Here is a 16,965-nt window from a genome sequence, read left to right as displayed (position 1 = left end):
ACCTAAATAGGTTTGAATGGGGTTTCTAGGTGTAAGTATGTAGGACTAGTAGCATGCCAAAGTTTGTGCTATTGCCATTGAGAATGCATTGGGCGTTTAAGTTAAATAACTCAGAAACTACAAAACATTTCAAAGTAAAAAGTTCCAGCATTTCAAAGATTCCTTTTCAGGCAAACATGTCCACCGTAAGATGAACCTAAATAGGTTTGAATGGGGTTTCTAGGTGTAAGTATGTAGGACTAGTAGCATGCCAAAGTTTGTGCTATTGCCATTGAGAATGCATTGGGCGTTTCAGAAACTACAAAACATTTCAAAGTAAAAAGTTCCAGCATGTGTGTCCACAGTAAGCTGAATTATACAAAGTGTGAATGGAGTTTCTAGGTGAAAGTGATTTTTTGACGTGCCAAAACCTGCCATTGACCCCCATTCTGAATTTCTCAAATTTGAAAGCACTATATTTCTAAAACTATGAAACATTTCAAAGATTCCTTTTCAGGCAAACATGTCCACCGTAAGATGAACCTAAATAGGTTTAAATGGGCTTTCTAGGTGTAAGTATGTAGGACTAGTAGCATGCCAAAGTTTGTGCTATTGCCATTGAGAATGCATTGGGCGATTAAGTTAAATAACTCAGAAACTACAAAACATTTCAAAGTAAAAAGTTCCAGCATGTGTGTCCACAGTAAGCTGAATTATAAAAAGTTTGAATGGAGTTTCTAGGTGAAAGTGATTTTTTGATGTGCCAAAACCTGCCATTGACCCCCATTCTGAATTTCTCAAATTTGAAAGCACTATATTTCTAAAACTATGAAACATTTCAAAGATTCCTTTTCAGGCAAACATGTCCACCATAAGATGAACCTAAATAGGTTTGAATGGGGTTTATAGGTGTAAGTATGTAGGACTAGTAGCATGCCAAAGTTTGTGCTATTGCCATTGAGAATGCATTGGGCGTTTAAGTTAAATAACTCAGAAACTACAAAACATTTCAAAATAAAAATTTCCAGCATGTGTGTCCATATTAAGCTGAATTATAAAAAGTGTGAATGGAGTTTCTAGGTGAAAGTGATTTTTTAATGTGCCAAAACCTGCCATTGACCCCCATTCTGAATTTCTCAAATTTAAAAGCACTATATTTCTAAAACTATGAAACATTTCAAAGATTCATTTTCAGTAAAACATGTCCACCGTCAGATGAACCTAAATAGGTTTGAATGGGGTTTCTAGGTGTAAGTATGTAGGACTAGTAGCATGCCAAAGTTTGTGCTATTGCCATTGAGAATGCATTGGGAGTGTAAGTTAAATAACTCAGAAACTACAAAACATTTCAAAGTAAAAAGTTCCAGCATGGGTGTCCACAGTAAGCTGAATTATAAAAAGGGTGAATGGAGTTTCTAGGTGAAAGTGATTTTTTGATGTGCCAAAACCTGCCATTGACCCCCATTCTGAATTTCTCAAATTTAAAAGCACTATATTTCTAAAACTATGAAACATTTCAAAGATTCCTTTTCAGGCAAACATGTCCACCGTCAGATTAACCTAAATAGGTTTGAATGGGCGTTCTAGGTGTAAGTATGTAGGACTAGTAGCATGCCAAAGTTTGTGCTATTGCCATTGAGAATGCATTGGGCGTTTAAGTTAAATAACTCAGAAACTACAAAACATTTCAAAGTAAAAAGTTCCAGCATGTGTGTCCACAGTAAGCTGAATTATAAAAAGTGTGAATGGAGTTTCTAGGTGAAAGTGATTTTTTGATGTGCCAAAACCTGCCATTGACTTCCATTCTGAATTTCTCAAATTTAAAAGCACTATATTTCTAAAACTATGAAACATTTCAAAGATTCCTTTTCAGACAAACATGTCCACCGTCAGATAAACCTAAATAGGTTTGAATGGGGTTTCTAGGTGTAAGTATGTAGGACTAGTAGCATGCCAAAGTTTGTCCTATTGCCATTGAGAATGCATTGGGCGTTTAAGTTAAATAACTCAGAAACTACAAAACATTTCAAAGTAAAAAGTTCCAGCATGTGTGTCCACAGTAAGCTGAATTATAAAAAGTGTGAATGGAGTTTCTAGGTGAAAGTGATTTTTTGACGTGCCAAAACCTGCCATTGACCCCCATTCTGAATTTCTCAAATTTGAAAGCACTTTATTTCTAAAACTATGAAACATTTCAAAGACTCCTTTTCAGGCAAACATGTCCACCGTCAGATGAACCTAAATATGTTTTAATGGGGTTTCTAGGTGTAAGTATGTAGGACTAGTAGCATGCCAAAGTTTTTGCTATTGCCATTGAGAATGCATTGGGCGTTTAAGTTAAATAACTCAGAAACTACAAAACATTTCAAAGTAAAACGTTCCAGCATTTCAAAGATTCCTTTTCAGGCAAACATGTCCACCGTAAGATGAACCTAAATAGGTTTGAATGGGGTTTCTATGTGTAAGTATGTAGGACTAGTAGCATGCCAAAGTTTGTGCTATTGCCATTGAGAATGCATTGGGCGTTTCAGAAACTACAAAACATTTCAAAGTAAAAAGTTCCAGCATGTGTGTCCACAGTAAGCTGAATTATAAAAAGTGTGAATGGAGTTTCTAGGTGAAAGTGATTTTTTGACGTGCCAAAACCTGCCATTGACCCCCATTCTGTATTTCTCAAATTTTAAAGCACTATATTTCTAAAACTATGAAACATTTCAAAGATTCCTTTTCAGGCAAACATGTCCACCGTAAGATGAACCTAAATAGGTTTGAATGGGCTTTCTAGGTGTAAGTATGTAGGACTAGTAGCATGCCAAAGTTTGTGCTATTGCCATTGAGAATGCATTGGGCGTTTAAGTTAAATAACTCAGAAACTACAAAACATTTCAAAGTAAAAAGTTCCAGCATGTGTGTCCACAGTAAGCTGAATTATAAAAAGTGTGAATGGAGTTTCTAGGTGAAAGTGATTTTTTGATGTGACAAATCCTGCCATTGACCCCCATTCTGAATTTCTCAAATTTGAAAGCACTATATTTCTAAAACTATGAAACATTTCAAAGATTCCTTTTCAGGCAAACATGTCCACCATAAGATGAACCTAAATAGGTTTGAATGGGGTTTACAGGTGTAAGTATGTAGGACTAGTAGCATGCCAAAGTTTGTGCTATTGCCATTGAGAATGCATTGGGCGTTTAAGTTAAATAACTCAGAAACTACAAAACATTTCTGAGTAAAAAGTTCCAGCATGTGTGTCCACAGTAAGCTGAATTATAAAAAGTGTGAATGGAGTTTCTAGGTGAAAGTGATTTTTTGACGTGCCAAAACCTGCCATTGACCCCCATTCTGAATTTCTCAAATTTGAAAGCACTATATTTCTAAAACTATGAAACATTTCAAAGATTCCTTTTCAGGCAAACATGTCCACCGTCAGATGAACCTAAATAGGTTTGAATGGGCGTTCTAGGTGTAAGTATGTAGGACTAGTAGCATGCCAAAGTTTGTGCTATTGCCATTGAGAATGCATTGGGCGTTTAAGTTAAATAACTCAGAAACTACAAAACATTTCAAAGTAAAAAGTTCCAGCATGTGTGTCCACAGTAAGCTGAATTATAAAAAGTGTGAATGGAGTTTCTAGGTGAAAGTGATTTTTTGACGTGCCAAAACCTGCCATTGACCCCCATTCTGAATTTCTCAAATTTGAAAGCACTATATTTCTAAAACTATGAAACATTTCAAAGATTCCTTTTCAGGCAAACATGTCCACCGTCAGATGCACCTAAATAGGTTTGAATGGGGTTTCTAGGTGTAAGTATGTAGGACTAGTAGCATGCCAAAGTTTGTGCTTTTGCAATTGAGAATGCATTGGGCGTTTAAGTTAAATAACTCAGAAACTACAAAACATTTCTGAGTAAAAAGTTCCAGCATGTGTGTCCACAGTAAGCTGAATTATAAAAAGTGTGAATGGAGTTTCTAGGTGAAAGTGATTTTTTGACGTGCCAAAACCTGCCATTGACCCCCATTCTGAATTTCTCAAATTTGAAAGCACTATATTTCTAAAACTATGAAACATTTCAAAGATTCCTTTTCAGGCAAACATGTCCACCGTCAGATGAACCTAAATAGGTTTGAATGGGCGTTCTAGGTGTAAGTATGTAGGACTAGTAGCATGCCAAAGTTTGTGCTATTGCCATTGAGAATGCATTGGGCGTTTAAGTTAAATAACTCAGAAACTACAAAACATTTCAAAGTAAAAAGTTACAGCATGTGTGTCCACAGTAAGCTGAATTATAAAAAGTGTGAATGGAGTTTCTAGGTGAAAGTGATTTTTTGACGTGCCAAAACCTGCCATTGACCCCCATTCTGTATTTCTCAAATTTGAAAGCACTATATTTCTAAAACTATGAAACATTTCAAAGATTCCTTTTCAGGCAAACATGTCCACCGTAAGATGAACCTAAATAGGTTTGAATGGGGTTTCTAGGTGTAAGTATGTAGGACTAGTAGCATGCCAAAGTTTGTGCTATTGCCATTGAGAATGCATTGGGCGTTTCAGAAACTACAAAACATTTCAAAGTAAAAAGTTCCAGCATGTGTGTCCACAGTAAGCTGAATTATAAAAAGTGTGAATGGAGTTTCTAGGTGAAAGTGATTTTTTGACGTGCCAAAACCTGCCATTGACCCCCATTCTGTATTTCTCAAATTTTAAAGCACTATATTTCTAAAACTATGAAACATTTCAAAGATTCCTTTTCAGGCAAACATGTCCACCGTAAGATGAACCTAAATAGGTTTGAATGGGCTTTCTAGGTGTAAGTATGTAGGACTAGTAGCATGCCAAAGTTTGTGCTATTGCCATTGAGAATTCATTGGGCGTTTAAGTTAAATAACTCAGAAACTACAAAACATTTCAAAGTAAAAAGTTCCAGCATGTGTGTCCACAGTAAGCTGAATTATAAAAAGTGTGAATGGAGTTTCTAGGTGAAAGTGATTTTTTGATGTGACAAATCCTGCCATTGACCCCCATTCTGAATTTCTCAAATTTGAAAGCACTATATTTCTAAAACTATGAAACATTTCAAAGATTCCTTTTCAGGCAAACATGTCCACCGTCAGATGAACCTAAATAGGTTTGAATGGGCGTTCTAGGTGTAAGTATGTAGGACTAGTAGCATGCCAAAGTTTGTGCTATTGCCATTGAGAATGCATTGGGCGTTTAAGTTAAATAACTCAGAAACTACAAAACATTTCAAAGTAAAAAGTTCCAGCATGTGTGTCCACAGTAAGCTGAATTATAAAAAGTGTGAATGGAGTTTCTAGGTGAAAGTGATTTTTTGACGTGCCAAAACCTGCCATTGACCCCCATTCTGAATTTCTCAAATTTGAAAGCACTATATTTCTAAAACTATGAAACATTTCAAAGATTCCTTTTCAGGCAAACATGTCCACCGTCAGATGCACCTAAATAGGTTTGAATGGGGTTTCTAGGTGTAAGTATGTAGGACTAGTAGCATGCCAAAGTTTGTGCTATTGCAATTGAGAATGCATTGGGCATTTAAGTTAAACAACTCAGAAACTACAAAACATTTCAAAGTAAAAGGTTCCAGCATGTGTGTCCACAGTAAGCTGAATTATAAAAAGTGTGAATGGAGTTTCTAGGTGAAAGTGATTTTTTGATGTGCCAAAACCTGCCATTGACCCCCATTCTGAATTTCTCAAATTTGAAAGCACTATATTTCTAAAACTATGAAACATTTCAAAGACTCCTTTTCAGGCAAACATGTCCACCGTCAGATGAACCTAAATAGGTTTGAATGGGGTTTCTAGGTGTAAGTATGTAGGACTAGTAGCATGCCAAAGTTTGTGCTATTGCCATTGAGAATGCATTGGGCGTTTAAGTTAAATAACTCAGAAACTACAAAACATTTCAAAGTAAAAAGTTCCAGCATGTGTGTCCACAGTAAGCTGAATTATAAAAAGTGTGAATGGAGTTTCTAGGTGAAAGTGATTTTTTGACGTGGCAAAACCTGCCATTGACCCCCATTCTGAATTTCTCAAATTTGAAAGCACTATATTTCTAAAACTATGAAACATTTCAAAGATTCCTTTTCAGGCAAACATGTCCACCGTCAGATGCACCTAAATAGGTTTGAATGGGGTTTCTAGGTGTAAGTATGTAGGACTAGTAGCATGCCAAAGTTTGTGCTATTGCCATTGAGAATGCATTGGGCATTTAAGTTAAATAACTCAGAAACTACAAAACATTTCAAAGTAAAAGGTTCCAGCATGTGTGTCCACAGTAAGCTGAATTATAAAAAGTGTGAATGGAGTTTCTAGGTGAAAGTGATTTTTTGATGTGCCAAAACCTGCCATTGACCCCCATTCTGAATTTCTCAAATTTGAAAGCACTATATTTCTAAAACTATGAAACATTTCAAAGACTCCTTTTCAGGCAAACATGTCCACCGTCAGATGAACCTAAATAGGTTTGAATGGGGTTTCTAGGTGTAAGTATGTAGGACTAGTAGCATGCCAAAGTTTGTGCTATTGCCATTGAGAATGCATTGGGCGTTTAAGTTAAATAACTCAGAAACTACAAAACATTTCAAAGTAAAAAGTTCCAGCATGTGTGTCCACAGTAAGCTGAATTATAAAAAGTGTGAATGGAGTTTCTAGGTGAAAGTGATTTGTTGACGTGCCAAAACCTGCCATTGACCCCCATTCTGAATTTCTCAAATTTAAAAGCACTATATTTCTAAAACTATGAAATATTTCAAAGATTCCTTTTCAGACAAACATGTCCATCGTCAGATTAACCTAAATAGGTTTGAATGGGGTTTCTAGGTGTAAGTATGTAGGACTAGTAGCATGCCAAAGTTTGTGCTATTGCCATTGAGAATGCATTGGGCGTTTAAGTTAAATAACTCAAACTACAAAACATTTCAAAGTAAAAAGTTCCAGCATGTGTGTCCACAGTAAGCTGAATTATAAAAAGTGTGAATGGAGTTTCTAGGTGAAAGTGATTTTTTGATGTGCCAAATCCTGCCATTGACCCCCATTCTGAATTTCTCAAATTTGAAAGCACTATATTTATAAAACTATGAAACATTTCAAAGATTCCTTTTCAGGCAAACATGTCCACCATAAGATGAACCTAAATAGGTTTGAATGGGGTTTACAGGTGTAAGTATGTAGGACTAGTAGCATGCGACAGTTTGTGCTATTGCCATTGAGAATAAATTGGGCGTTTAAGTTAAATAACTCAGAAACTACAAAACATTTCAAAATAAAAAGTTCCAGCATGTGTCCATATTAAGCTGAATTATAAAAAGTGTGAATGGAGTTTCTAGGTGAAAGTGATTTTTTGACGTGCCAAAACCTGCCTTTGACCACCATTCTGAATTTCTCAAATTTAAAAACACTATATTTCTAAAACTATGAAACATTTCAAAGATTCCTTTTCAGACAAACATGTCCATCGTCAGATTAACCTAAATAGGTTTGAATGGGGTTTCTAGGTGTAAGTATGTAGGACTAGTAGCATGCCAAAGTTTGTGCTATTGCCATTGAGAATGCATTGGGCGTTTAAGTTAAATAACTCAGAAACTACAAAACATTTCAAAGTAAAAAGTTCCAGCATGTGTGTCCACAGTAAGCTGAATTATAAAAAGTGTGAATGGAGTTTCTAGGTGAAAGTGATTTTTTGACGTGCCAAAACCTGCCATTGACCCCCATTCTGAATTTCTCAAATTTGAAAGCACTATATTTCTAAAACTATGAAACATTTCAAAGACTCCTTTTCAGGCAAACATGTCCACCGTCAGATGAACCTAAATAGGTTTGAATGGGGTTTCTAGGTGTAAGTATGTAGGACTAGTAGCATGCCAAAGTTTGTGCTATTGCCATTGAGAATGCATTGGGCGTTTAAGTTAAATAACTCAAACTACAAAACATTTCAAAGTAAAAAGTTCCAGCATGTGTGTCCACAGTAAGCTGAATTATAAAAAGTGTGAATGGAGTTTCTAGGTGAAAGTGATTTTTTGACGTGCCAAAACCTGCCATTGACCCCCATTCTGAATTTCTCAAATTTGAAAGCACTATATTTCTAAAACTATGAAACATTTCAAAGACTCCTTTTCAGGCAAACATGTCCACCGTCAGATGAACCTAAATAGGTTTGAATGGGGTTTCTAGGTGTAAGTATGTAGGACTAGTAGCATGCCAAAGTTTGTGCTATTGCCATTGAGAATGCATTGGGCGTTTAAGTTAAATAACTCAGAAACTACAAAACATTTCAAAGTAAAAAGTTCCAGCATGTGTGTCCACAGTAAGCTGAATTATAAAAAGTGTGAATGGAGTTTCTAGGTGAAAGTGATTTTTTGACGTGCCAAAACCTGCCATTGACCCCCATTCTGTATTTCTCAAATTTGAAAGCACTATATTTCTAAAACTATGAAACATTTCAAAGATTCCTTTTCAGGCAAACATGTCCACCGTAAGATGAACCTAAATAGGTTTGAATGGGCTTTCTAGGTGTAAGTATGTAGGACTAGTAGCATGCGACAGTTTGTGCTATTGCCATTGAGAATAAATTGGGCGTTTAAGTTAAATAACTCAGAAACTACAAAACATTTCAAAGTAAAAAGTTCCAGCATGTGTGTCCACAGTAAGCTGAATTATAAAAAGTGTGAATGGAGTTTCTAGGTGAAAGTGATTTTTTGACGTGCCAAAACCTGCCATTGACCCCCATTCTGTATTTCTCAAATTTGAAAGCACTATATTTCTAAAACTATGAAACATTTCAAAGATTCCTTTTCAGGCAAACATGTCCACCATAAGATGAACCTAAATAGGTTTGAATGGGGTTTACAGGTGTAAGTATGTAGGACTAGCATGCCAAAGTTTGTGCTATTGCCATTGAGAATGCATTGGGCGTTTAAGTTAAATAACTCAGAAACTACAAAACATTTCAAAGTAAAAAGTTCCAGCATGTGTGTCCACAGTAAGCTGAATTATAAAAAGTGTGAATGGAGTTTCTAGGTGAAAGTGATTTTTTGACGTGCCAAAACCTGCCATTGACCCCCATTCTGAATTTCTCAAATTTGAAAGCACTATATTTCTAAAACTATGAAACATTTCAAAGACTCCTTTTCAGGCAAACATGTCCACCGTCAGATGAACCTAAATAGGTTTGAATGGGGTTTCTAGGTGTAAGTATGTAGGACTAGTAGCATGCCAAAGTTTGTGCTATTGCCATTGAGAATGCATTGGGCGTTTAAGTTAAATAACTCAGAAACTACAAAACATTTCAAAGTAAAAAGTTCCAGCATGTGTGTCCACAGTAAGCTGAATTATAAAAAGTGTGAATGGAGTTTCTAGGTGAAAGTGATTTTTTGACGTGCCAAAACCTGCCATTGACCCCCATTCTGTATTTCTCAAATTTGAAAGCACTATATTTCTAAAACTATGAAACATTTCAAAGATTCCTTTTCAGGCAAACATGTCCACCGTAAGATGAACCTAAATAGGTTTGAATGGGCTTTCTAGGTGTAAGTATGTAGGACTAGTAGCATGCCAAAGTTTGTGCTATTGCCATTGAGAATGCATTGGGCGTTTAAGTTAAATAACTCAGAAACTACAAAACATTTCAAAGTAAAAAGTTCCAGCATGTGTGTCCACAGTAAGCTGAATTATAAAAAGTGTGAATGGAGTTTCTAGGTGAAAGTGATTTTTTGATGTTCCAAATCCTGCCATTGACCCCCATTCTGAATTTCTCAAATTTGAAAGCACTATATTTCTAAAACTATGAAACATTTCAAAGATTCCTTTTCAGGCAAACATGTCCACCATAAGATGAACCTAAATAGGTTTGAATGGGGTTTACAGGTGTAAGTATGTAGGACTAGTAGCATGCGACAGTTTGTGCTATTGCCATTGAGAATAAATTGGGCGTTTAAGTTAAATAACTCAGAAACTACAAAACATTTCAAAATAAAAAGTTCCAGCATGTGTCCATATTAAGCTGAATTATAAAAAGTGTGAATGGAGTTTCTAGGTGAAAGTGATTTTTTGACGTGCCAAAACCTGCCATTGACCCCCATTCTGTATTTCTCAAATTTGAAAGCACTATATTTCTAAAACTATGAAACATTTCAAAGATTCCTTTTCAGGCAAACATGTCCACCGTAAGATGAACCTAAATAGGTTTGAATGGGCTTTCTAGGTGTAAGTATGTAGGACTAGTAGCATGCCAAAGTTTGTGCTATTGCCATTGAGAATGCATTGGGCGTTTAAGTTAAATAACTCAGAAACTACAAAACATTTCAAAGTAAAAAGTTCCAGCATGTGTGTCCACAGTAAGCTGAATTATACAAAGTGTGAATGGAGTTTCTAGGTGAAAGTGATTTTTTGACGTGCCAAAACCTGCCATTGACCCCCATTCTGTATTTCTCAAATTTGAAAGCACTATATTTCTAAAACTATGAAACATTTCAAAGATTCCTTTTCAGGCAAACATGTCCACCGTAAGATGAACCTAAATAGGTTTGAATGGGCGTTCTAGGTGTAAGTATGTAGGACTAGTAGCATGCCAAAGTTTGTGCTATTGCCATTGAGAATGCATTGGGCGTTTAAGTTAAATAACTCAGAAACTACAAAACATTTCAAAGTAAAAAGTTCCAGCATGTGTGTCCACAGTAAGCTGAATTATAAAAAGTGTGAATGGAGTTTCTAGGTGAAAGTGATTTTTTGACGTGCCAAAACCTGCCATTGACCCCCATTCTGTATTTCTCAAATTTGAAAGCACTATATTTCTAAAACTATGAAACATTTCAAAGATTCCTTTTCAGGCAAACATGTCCACCGTAAGATGAACCTAAATAGGTTTGAATGGGCTTTCTAGGTGTAAGTATGTAGGACTAGTAGCATGCCAAAGTTTGTGCTATTGCCATTGAGAATGCATTGGGCGTTTAAGTTAAATAACTCAGAAACTACAAAACATTTCAAAGTAAAAAGTTCCAGCATGTGTGTCCACAGTAAGCTGAATTATACAAAGTGTGAATGGAGTTTCTAGGTGAAAGTGATTTTTTTGACGTGCCAAAACCTGCCATTGACCCCCATTCTGTATTTCTCAAATTTGAAAGCACTATATTTCTAAAACTATGAAACATTTCAAAGATTCCTTTTCAGGCAAACATGTCCACCGTAAGATGAACCTAAATAGGTTTGAATGGGCGTTCTAGGTGTAAGTATGTAGGACTAGTAGCATGCCAAAGTTTGTGCTATTGCCATTGAGAATGCATTGGGCGTTTAAGTTAAATAACTCAGAAACTACAAAACATTTCAAAGTAAAAAGTTCCAGCATGTGTGTCCACAGTAAGCTGAATTATAAAAAGTGTGAATGGAGTTTCTAGGTGAAAGTGATTTTTCGACGTGCCAAAACCTGCCATTGACCCCCATTCTGTATTTCTCAAATTTGAAAGCACTATATTTCTAAAACTATAAAACATTTCAAAGATTCCTTTTCAGGCAAACATGTCCACCGTAAGATGAACCTAAATAGGTTTGAATGGGCGTTCTAGGTGTAAGTATGTAGGACTAGTAGCATGCCAAAGTTTGTGCTATTGCCATTGAGAATGCATTGGGCGTTTAAGTTAAATAACTCAGAAACTACAAAACATTTCAAAGTAAAAAGTTCCAGCATGTGTGTCCACAGTAAGCTGAATTATACAAAGTGTGAATGGAGTTTCTAGGTGAAAGTGATTTTTTGACGTGCCAAAACCTGCCATTGACCCCCATTCTGAATTTCTCAAATTTGAAAGCACTATATTTCTAAAACTATGAAACATTTCAAAGATTCCTTTTCAGGCAAACATGTCCACCGTCAGATGCACCTAAATAGGTTTGAATGGGGTTTCTAGGTGTAAGTATGTAGGACTAGTAGCATGCCAAAGTTTGTGCTATTGCCATTGAGAATGCATTGGGCATTTAAGTTAAATAACTCAGAAACTACAAAACATTTCAAAGTAAAAGGTTCCAGCATGTGTGTCCACAGTAAGCTGAATTATAAAAAGTGTGAATGGAGTTTCTAGGTGAAAGTGATTTTTTGATGTGCCAAAACCTGCCATTGACCCCCATTCTGAATTTCTCAAATTTAAAAACACTATATTTCTAAAACTATGAAACATTTCAAAGATTCCTTTTCAGACAAACATGTCCATCGTCAGATTAACCTAAATAGGTTTGAATGGGGTTTCTAGGTGTAAGTATGTAGGACTAGTAGCATGCCAAAGTTTGTGCTATTGCCATTGAGAATGCATTGGGCGTTTAAGTTAAATAACTCATAAACTACAAAACATTTCTGAGTAAAAAGTTCCAGCATGTGTGTCCACAGTAAGCTGAATTATAAAAAGTGTGAATGGAGTTTCTAGGTGAAAGTGATTTTTTGACGTGCCAAAACCTGCCATTGACCCCCATTCTGAATTTCTCAAATTTGAAAGCACTATATTTCTAAAACTATGAAACATTTCAAAGATTCCTTTTCAGGCAAACATGTCCTCCGTCAGATGAACCTAAATAGGTTTGAATGGGCGTTCTAGGTGTAAGTATGTAGGACTAGTAGCATGCCAAAGTTTGTGCTATTGCCATTGAGAATGCATTGGGCGTTTAAGTTAAATAACTCAGAAACTACAAAACATTTCAAAGTAAAAAGTTCCAGCATGTGTGTCCACAGTAAGCTGAATTATAAAAAGTGTGAATGGAGTTTCTAGGTGAAAGTGATTTTTCGACGTGCCAAAACCTGCCATTGACCCCCATTCTGTATTTCTCAAATTTGAAAGCACTATATTTCTAAAACTATGAAACATTTCAAAGATTCCTTTTCAGGCAAACATGTCCACCGTAAGATGAACCTAAATAGGTTTGAATGGGCGTTCTAGGTGTAAGTATGTAGGACTAGTAGCATGCCAAAGTTTGTGCTATTGCCATTGAGAATGCATTGGGCGTTTAAGTTAAATAACTCAGAAACTACAAAACATTTCAAAGTAAAAAGTTCCAGCATGTGTGTCCACAGTAAGCTGAATTATAAAAAGTGTGAATGGAGTTTCTAGGTGAAAGTGATTTTTCGACGTGCCAAAACCTGCCATTGACCCCCATTCTGTATTTCTCAAATTTGAAAGCACTATATTTCTAAAACTATGAAACATTTCAAAGATTCCTTTTCAGGCAAACATGTCCACCGTAAGATGAACCTAAATAGGTTTGAATGGGCGTTCTAGGTGTAAGTATGTAGGACTAGTAGCATGCCAAAGTTTGTGCTATTGCCATTGAGAATGCATTGGGCGTTTAAGTTAAATAACTCAGAAACTACAAAACATTTCAAAGTAAAAAGTTCCAGCATGTGTGTCCACAGTAAGCTGAATTATAAAAAGTGTGAATGGAGTTTCTAGGTGAAAGTGATTTTTTGACGTGGCAAAACCTGCCATTGACCCCCATTCTGAATTTCTCAAATTTGAAAGCACTATATTTCTAAAACTATGAAACATTTCAAAGATTCCTTTTCAGGCAAACATGTCCACCGTCAGATGCACCTAAATAGGTTTGAATGGGGTTTCTAGGTGTAAGTATGTAGGACTAGTAGCATGCCAAAGTTTGTGCTATTGCCATTGAGAATGCATTGGGCATTTAAGTTAAATAACTCAGAAACTACAAAACATTTCAAAGTAAAAGGTTCCAGCATGTGTGTCCACAGTAAGCTGAATTATAAAAAGTGTGAATGGAGTTTCTAGGTGAAAGTGATTTTTTGATGTGCCAAAACCTGCCATTGACCCCCATTCTGAATTTCTCAAATTTGAAAGCACTATATTTCTAAAACTATGAAACATTTCAAAGACTCCTTTTCAGGCAAACATGTCCACCGTCAGATGAACCTAAATAGGTTTGAATGGGGTTTCTAGGTGTAAGTATGTAGGACTAGTAGCATGCCAAAGTTTGTGCTATTGCCATTGAGAATGCATTGGGCGTTTAAGTTAAATAACTCAGAAACTACAAAACATTTCAAAGTAAAAAGTTCCAGCATGTGTGTCCACAGTAAGCTGAATTATAAAAAGTGTGAATGGAGTTTCTAGGTGAAAGTGATTTTTTGACGTGGCAAAACCTGCCATTGACCCCCATTCTGAATTTCTCAAATTTGAAAGCACTATATTTCTAAAACTATGAAACATTTCAAAGATTCCTTTTCAGGCAAACATGTCCACCGTCAGATGCACCTAAATAGGTTTGAATGGGGTTTCTAGGTGTAAGTATGTAGGACTAGTAGCATGCCAAAGTTTGTGCTATTGCCATTGAGAATGCATTGGGCATTTAAGTTAAATAACTCAGAAACTACAAAACATTTCAAAGTAAAAGGTTCCAGCATGTGTGTCCACAGTAAGCTGAATTATAAAAAGTGTGAATGGAGTTTCTAGGTGAAAGTGATTTTTTGATGTGCCAAAACCTGCCATTGACCCCCATTCTGAATTTCTCAAATTTGAAAGCACTATATTTCTAAAACTATGAAACATTTCAAAGACTCCTTTTCAGGCAAACATGTCCACCGTCAGATGAACCTAAATAGGTTTGAATGGGGTTTCTAGGTGTAAGTATGTAGGACTAGTAGCATGCCAAAGTTTGTGCTATTGCCATTGAGAATGCATTGGGCGTTTAAGTTAAATAACTCAGAAACTACAAAACATTTCAAAGTAAAAAGTTCCAGCATGTGTGTCCACAGTAAGCTGAATTATAAAAAGTGTGAATGGAGTTTCTAGGTGAAAGTGATTTGTTGACGTGCCAAAACCTGCCATTGACCCCCATTCTGAATTTCTCAAATTTGAAAGCACTATATTTCTAAAACTATGAAACATTTCAAAGATTCCTATTCAGGCAAACATGTCCACCGTCATATGAACCTAAATAGGTTTCAATGGGGTTTCTAGGTGTAAGTATGTAGGACTAGTAGCATGCCAAAGTTTGTGCTATTGCCATTGAGAATGCATTGGGAGTGTAAGTTAAATAACTCAGAAACTACAAAACATTTCAAAGTAAAAAGTTCCAGCATGGGTGTCCACAGTAAGCTGAATTATAAAAAGTGTGAATGGAGTTTCTAGGTGAAAGCGATTTTTTTGACGTGCCAAAACCTGCCATTGACCCCCATTCTGAATATCTCAAATGTAAAAGCACTATATTTCTAAAACTATGAAACATTTTAAAGATTCCTTTTCAGACAAACATGTCCATCGTCAGATTAACCTAAATAGGTTTGAATGGGGTTTCTAGGTGTAAGTATGTAGGACTAGTAGCATGCCAAAGTTTGTGCTATTGCCATTGAGAATGCATTGGGCGTTTAAGTTAAATAACTCAGAAACTACAAAACATTTCAAAGTAAAAAGTTCCAGCATGTGTGTCCACAGTAAGCTGAATTATAAAAAGTGTGAATGGAGTTTCTAGGTGAAAGTGATTTTTTGATGTGCCAAAACCTGCCATTGACCCCCATTCTGAATATCTCAAATGTAAAAGCACTATATTTCTAAAACTATGAAACATTTTAAAGATTCCTTTTCAGACAAACATGTCCATCGTCAGATTAACCTAAATAGGTTTGAATGGGGTTTCTAGGTGTAAGTATGTAGGACTAGTAGCATGCCAAAGTTTGTGCTATTGCCATTGAGAATGCATTGGGCGTTTAAGTTAAATAACTCAGAAACTACAAAACATTTCAAAGTAAAAAGTTCCAGCATGTGTGTCCACAGTAAGCTGAATTATAAAAAGTGTGAATGGAGTTTCTAGGTGAAAGTGATTTGTTGACGTGCCAAAACCTGCCATTGACCCCCATTCTGAATTTCTCAAATTTGAAAGCACTATATTTCTAAAACTATGAAACATTTCAAAGATTCCTATTCAGGCAAACATGTCCACCGTCATATGAACCTAAATAGGTTTCAATGGGGTTTCTAGGTGTAAGTATGTAGGACTAGTAGCATGCCAAAGTTTGTGCTATTGCCATTGAGAATGCATTGGGAGTGTAAGTTAAATAACTCAGAAACTACAAAACATTTCAAAGTAAAAAGTTCCAGCATGGGTGTCCACAGTAAGCTGAATTATAAAAAGTGTGAATGGAGTTTCTAGGTGAAAGCGATTTTTTTGACGTGCCAAAACCTGCCATTGACCCCCATTCTGAATATCTCAAATGTAAAAGCACTATATTTCTAAAACTATGAAACATTTTAAAGATTCCTTTTCAGACAAACATGTCCATCGTCAGATTAACCTAAATAGGTTTGAATGGGGTTTCTAGGTGTAAGTATGTAGGACTAGTAGCATGCCAAAGTTTGTGCTATTGCCATTGAGAATGCATTGGGCGTTTAAGTTAAATAACTCAGAAACTACAAAACATTTCAAAGTAAAAAGTTCCAGCATGTGTGTCCACAGTAAGCTGAATTATAAAAAGTGTGAATGGAGTTTCTAGGTGAAAGTGATTTTTTGATGTGCCAAAACCTGCCATTGACCCCCATTCTGAATATCTCAAATGTAAAAGCACTATATTTCTAAAACTATGAAACATTTTAAAGATTCCTTTTCAGACAAACATGTCCATCGTCAGATTAACCTAAATAGGTTTGAATGGGGTTTCTAGGTGTAAGTATGTAGGACTAGTAGCATGCCAAAGTTTGTGCTATTGCCATTGAGAATGCATTGGGCGTTTAAGTTAAATAACTCAGAAACTACAAAACATTTCAAAGTAAAAAGTTCCAGCATGTGTGTCCACAGTAAGCTGAATTATAAAGTGTGAATGGAGTTTCTAGGTGAAAGTGATTTTTTGATGTGCCAAAACCTGCCATTGACCCCCATTCTGAACTTCTCAAATTTGAAAGCACTATATTTCTAAAACTATGAAACATTTCAAAGACTCCTTTTCAGGCAAACATGTCCACCGTCAGATGAACCTAAATAGGTTTG

The sequence above is a fragment of the Electrona antarctica genome, assembly GCF_951216825.1.
Source record: "Electrona antarctica genome assembly, chromosome: 14".
NCBI classification, from domain to species: Eukaryota; Metazoa; Chordata; class Actinopteri; order Myctophiformes; family Myctophidae; genus Electrona; species Electrona antarctica.
This window is presented reverse-complemented; position numbering follows the sequence as displayed.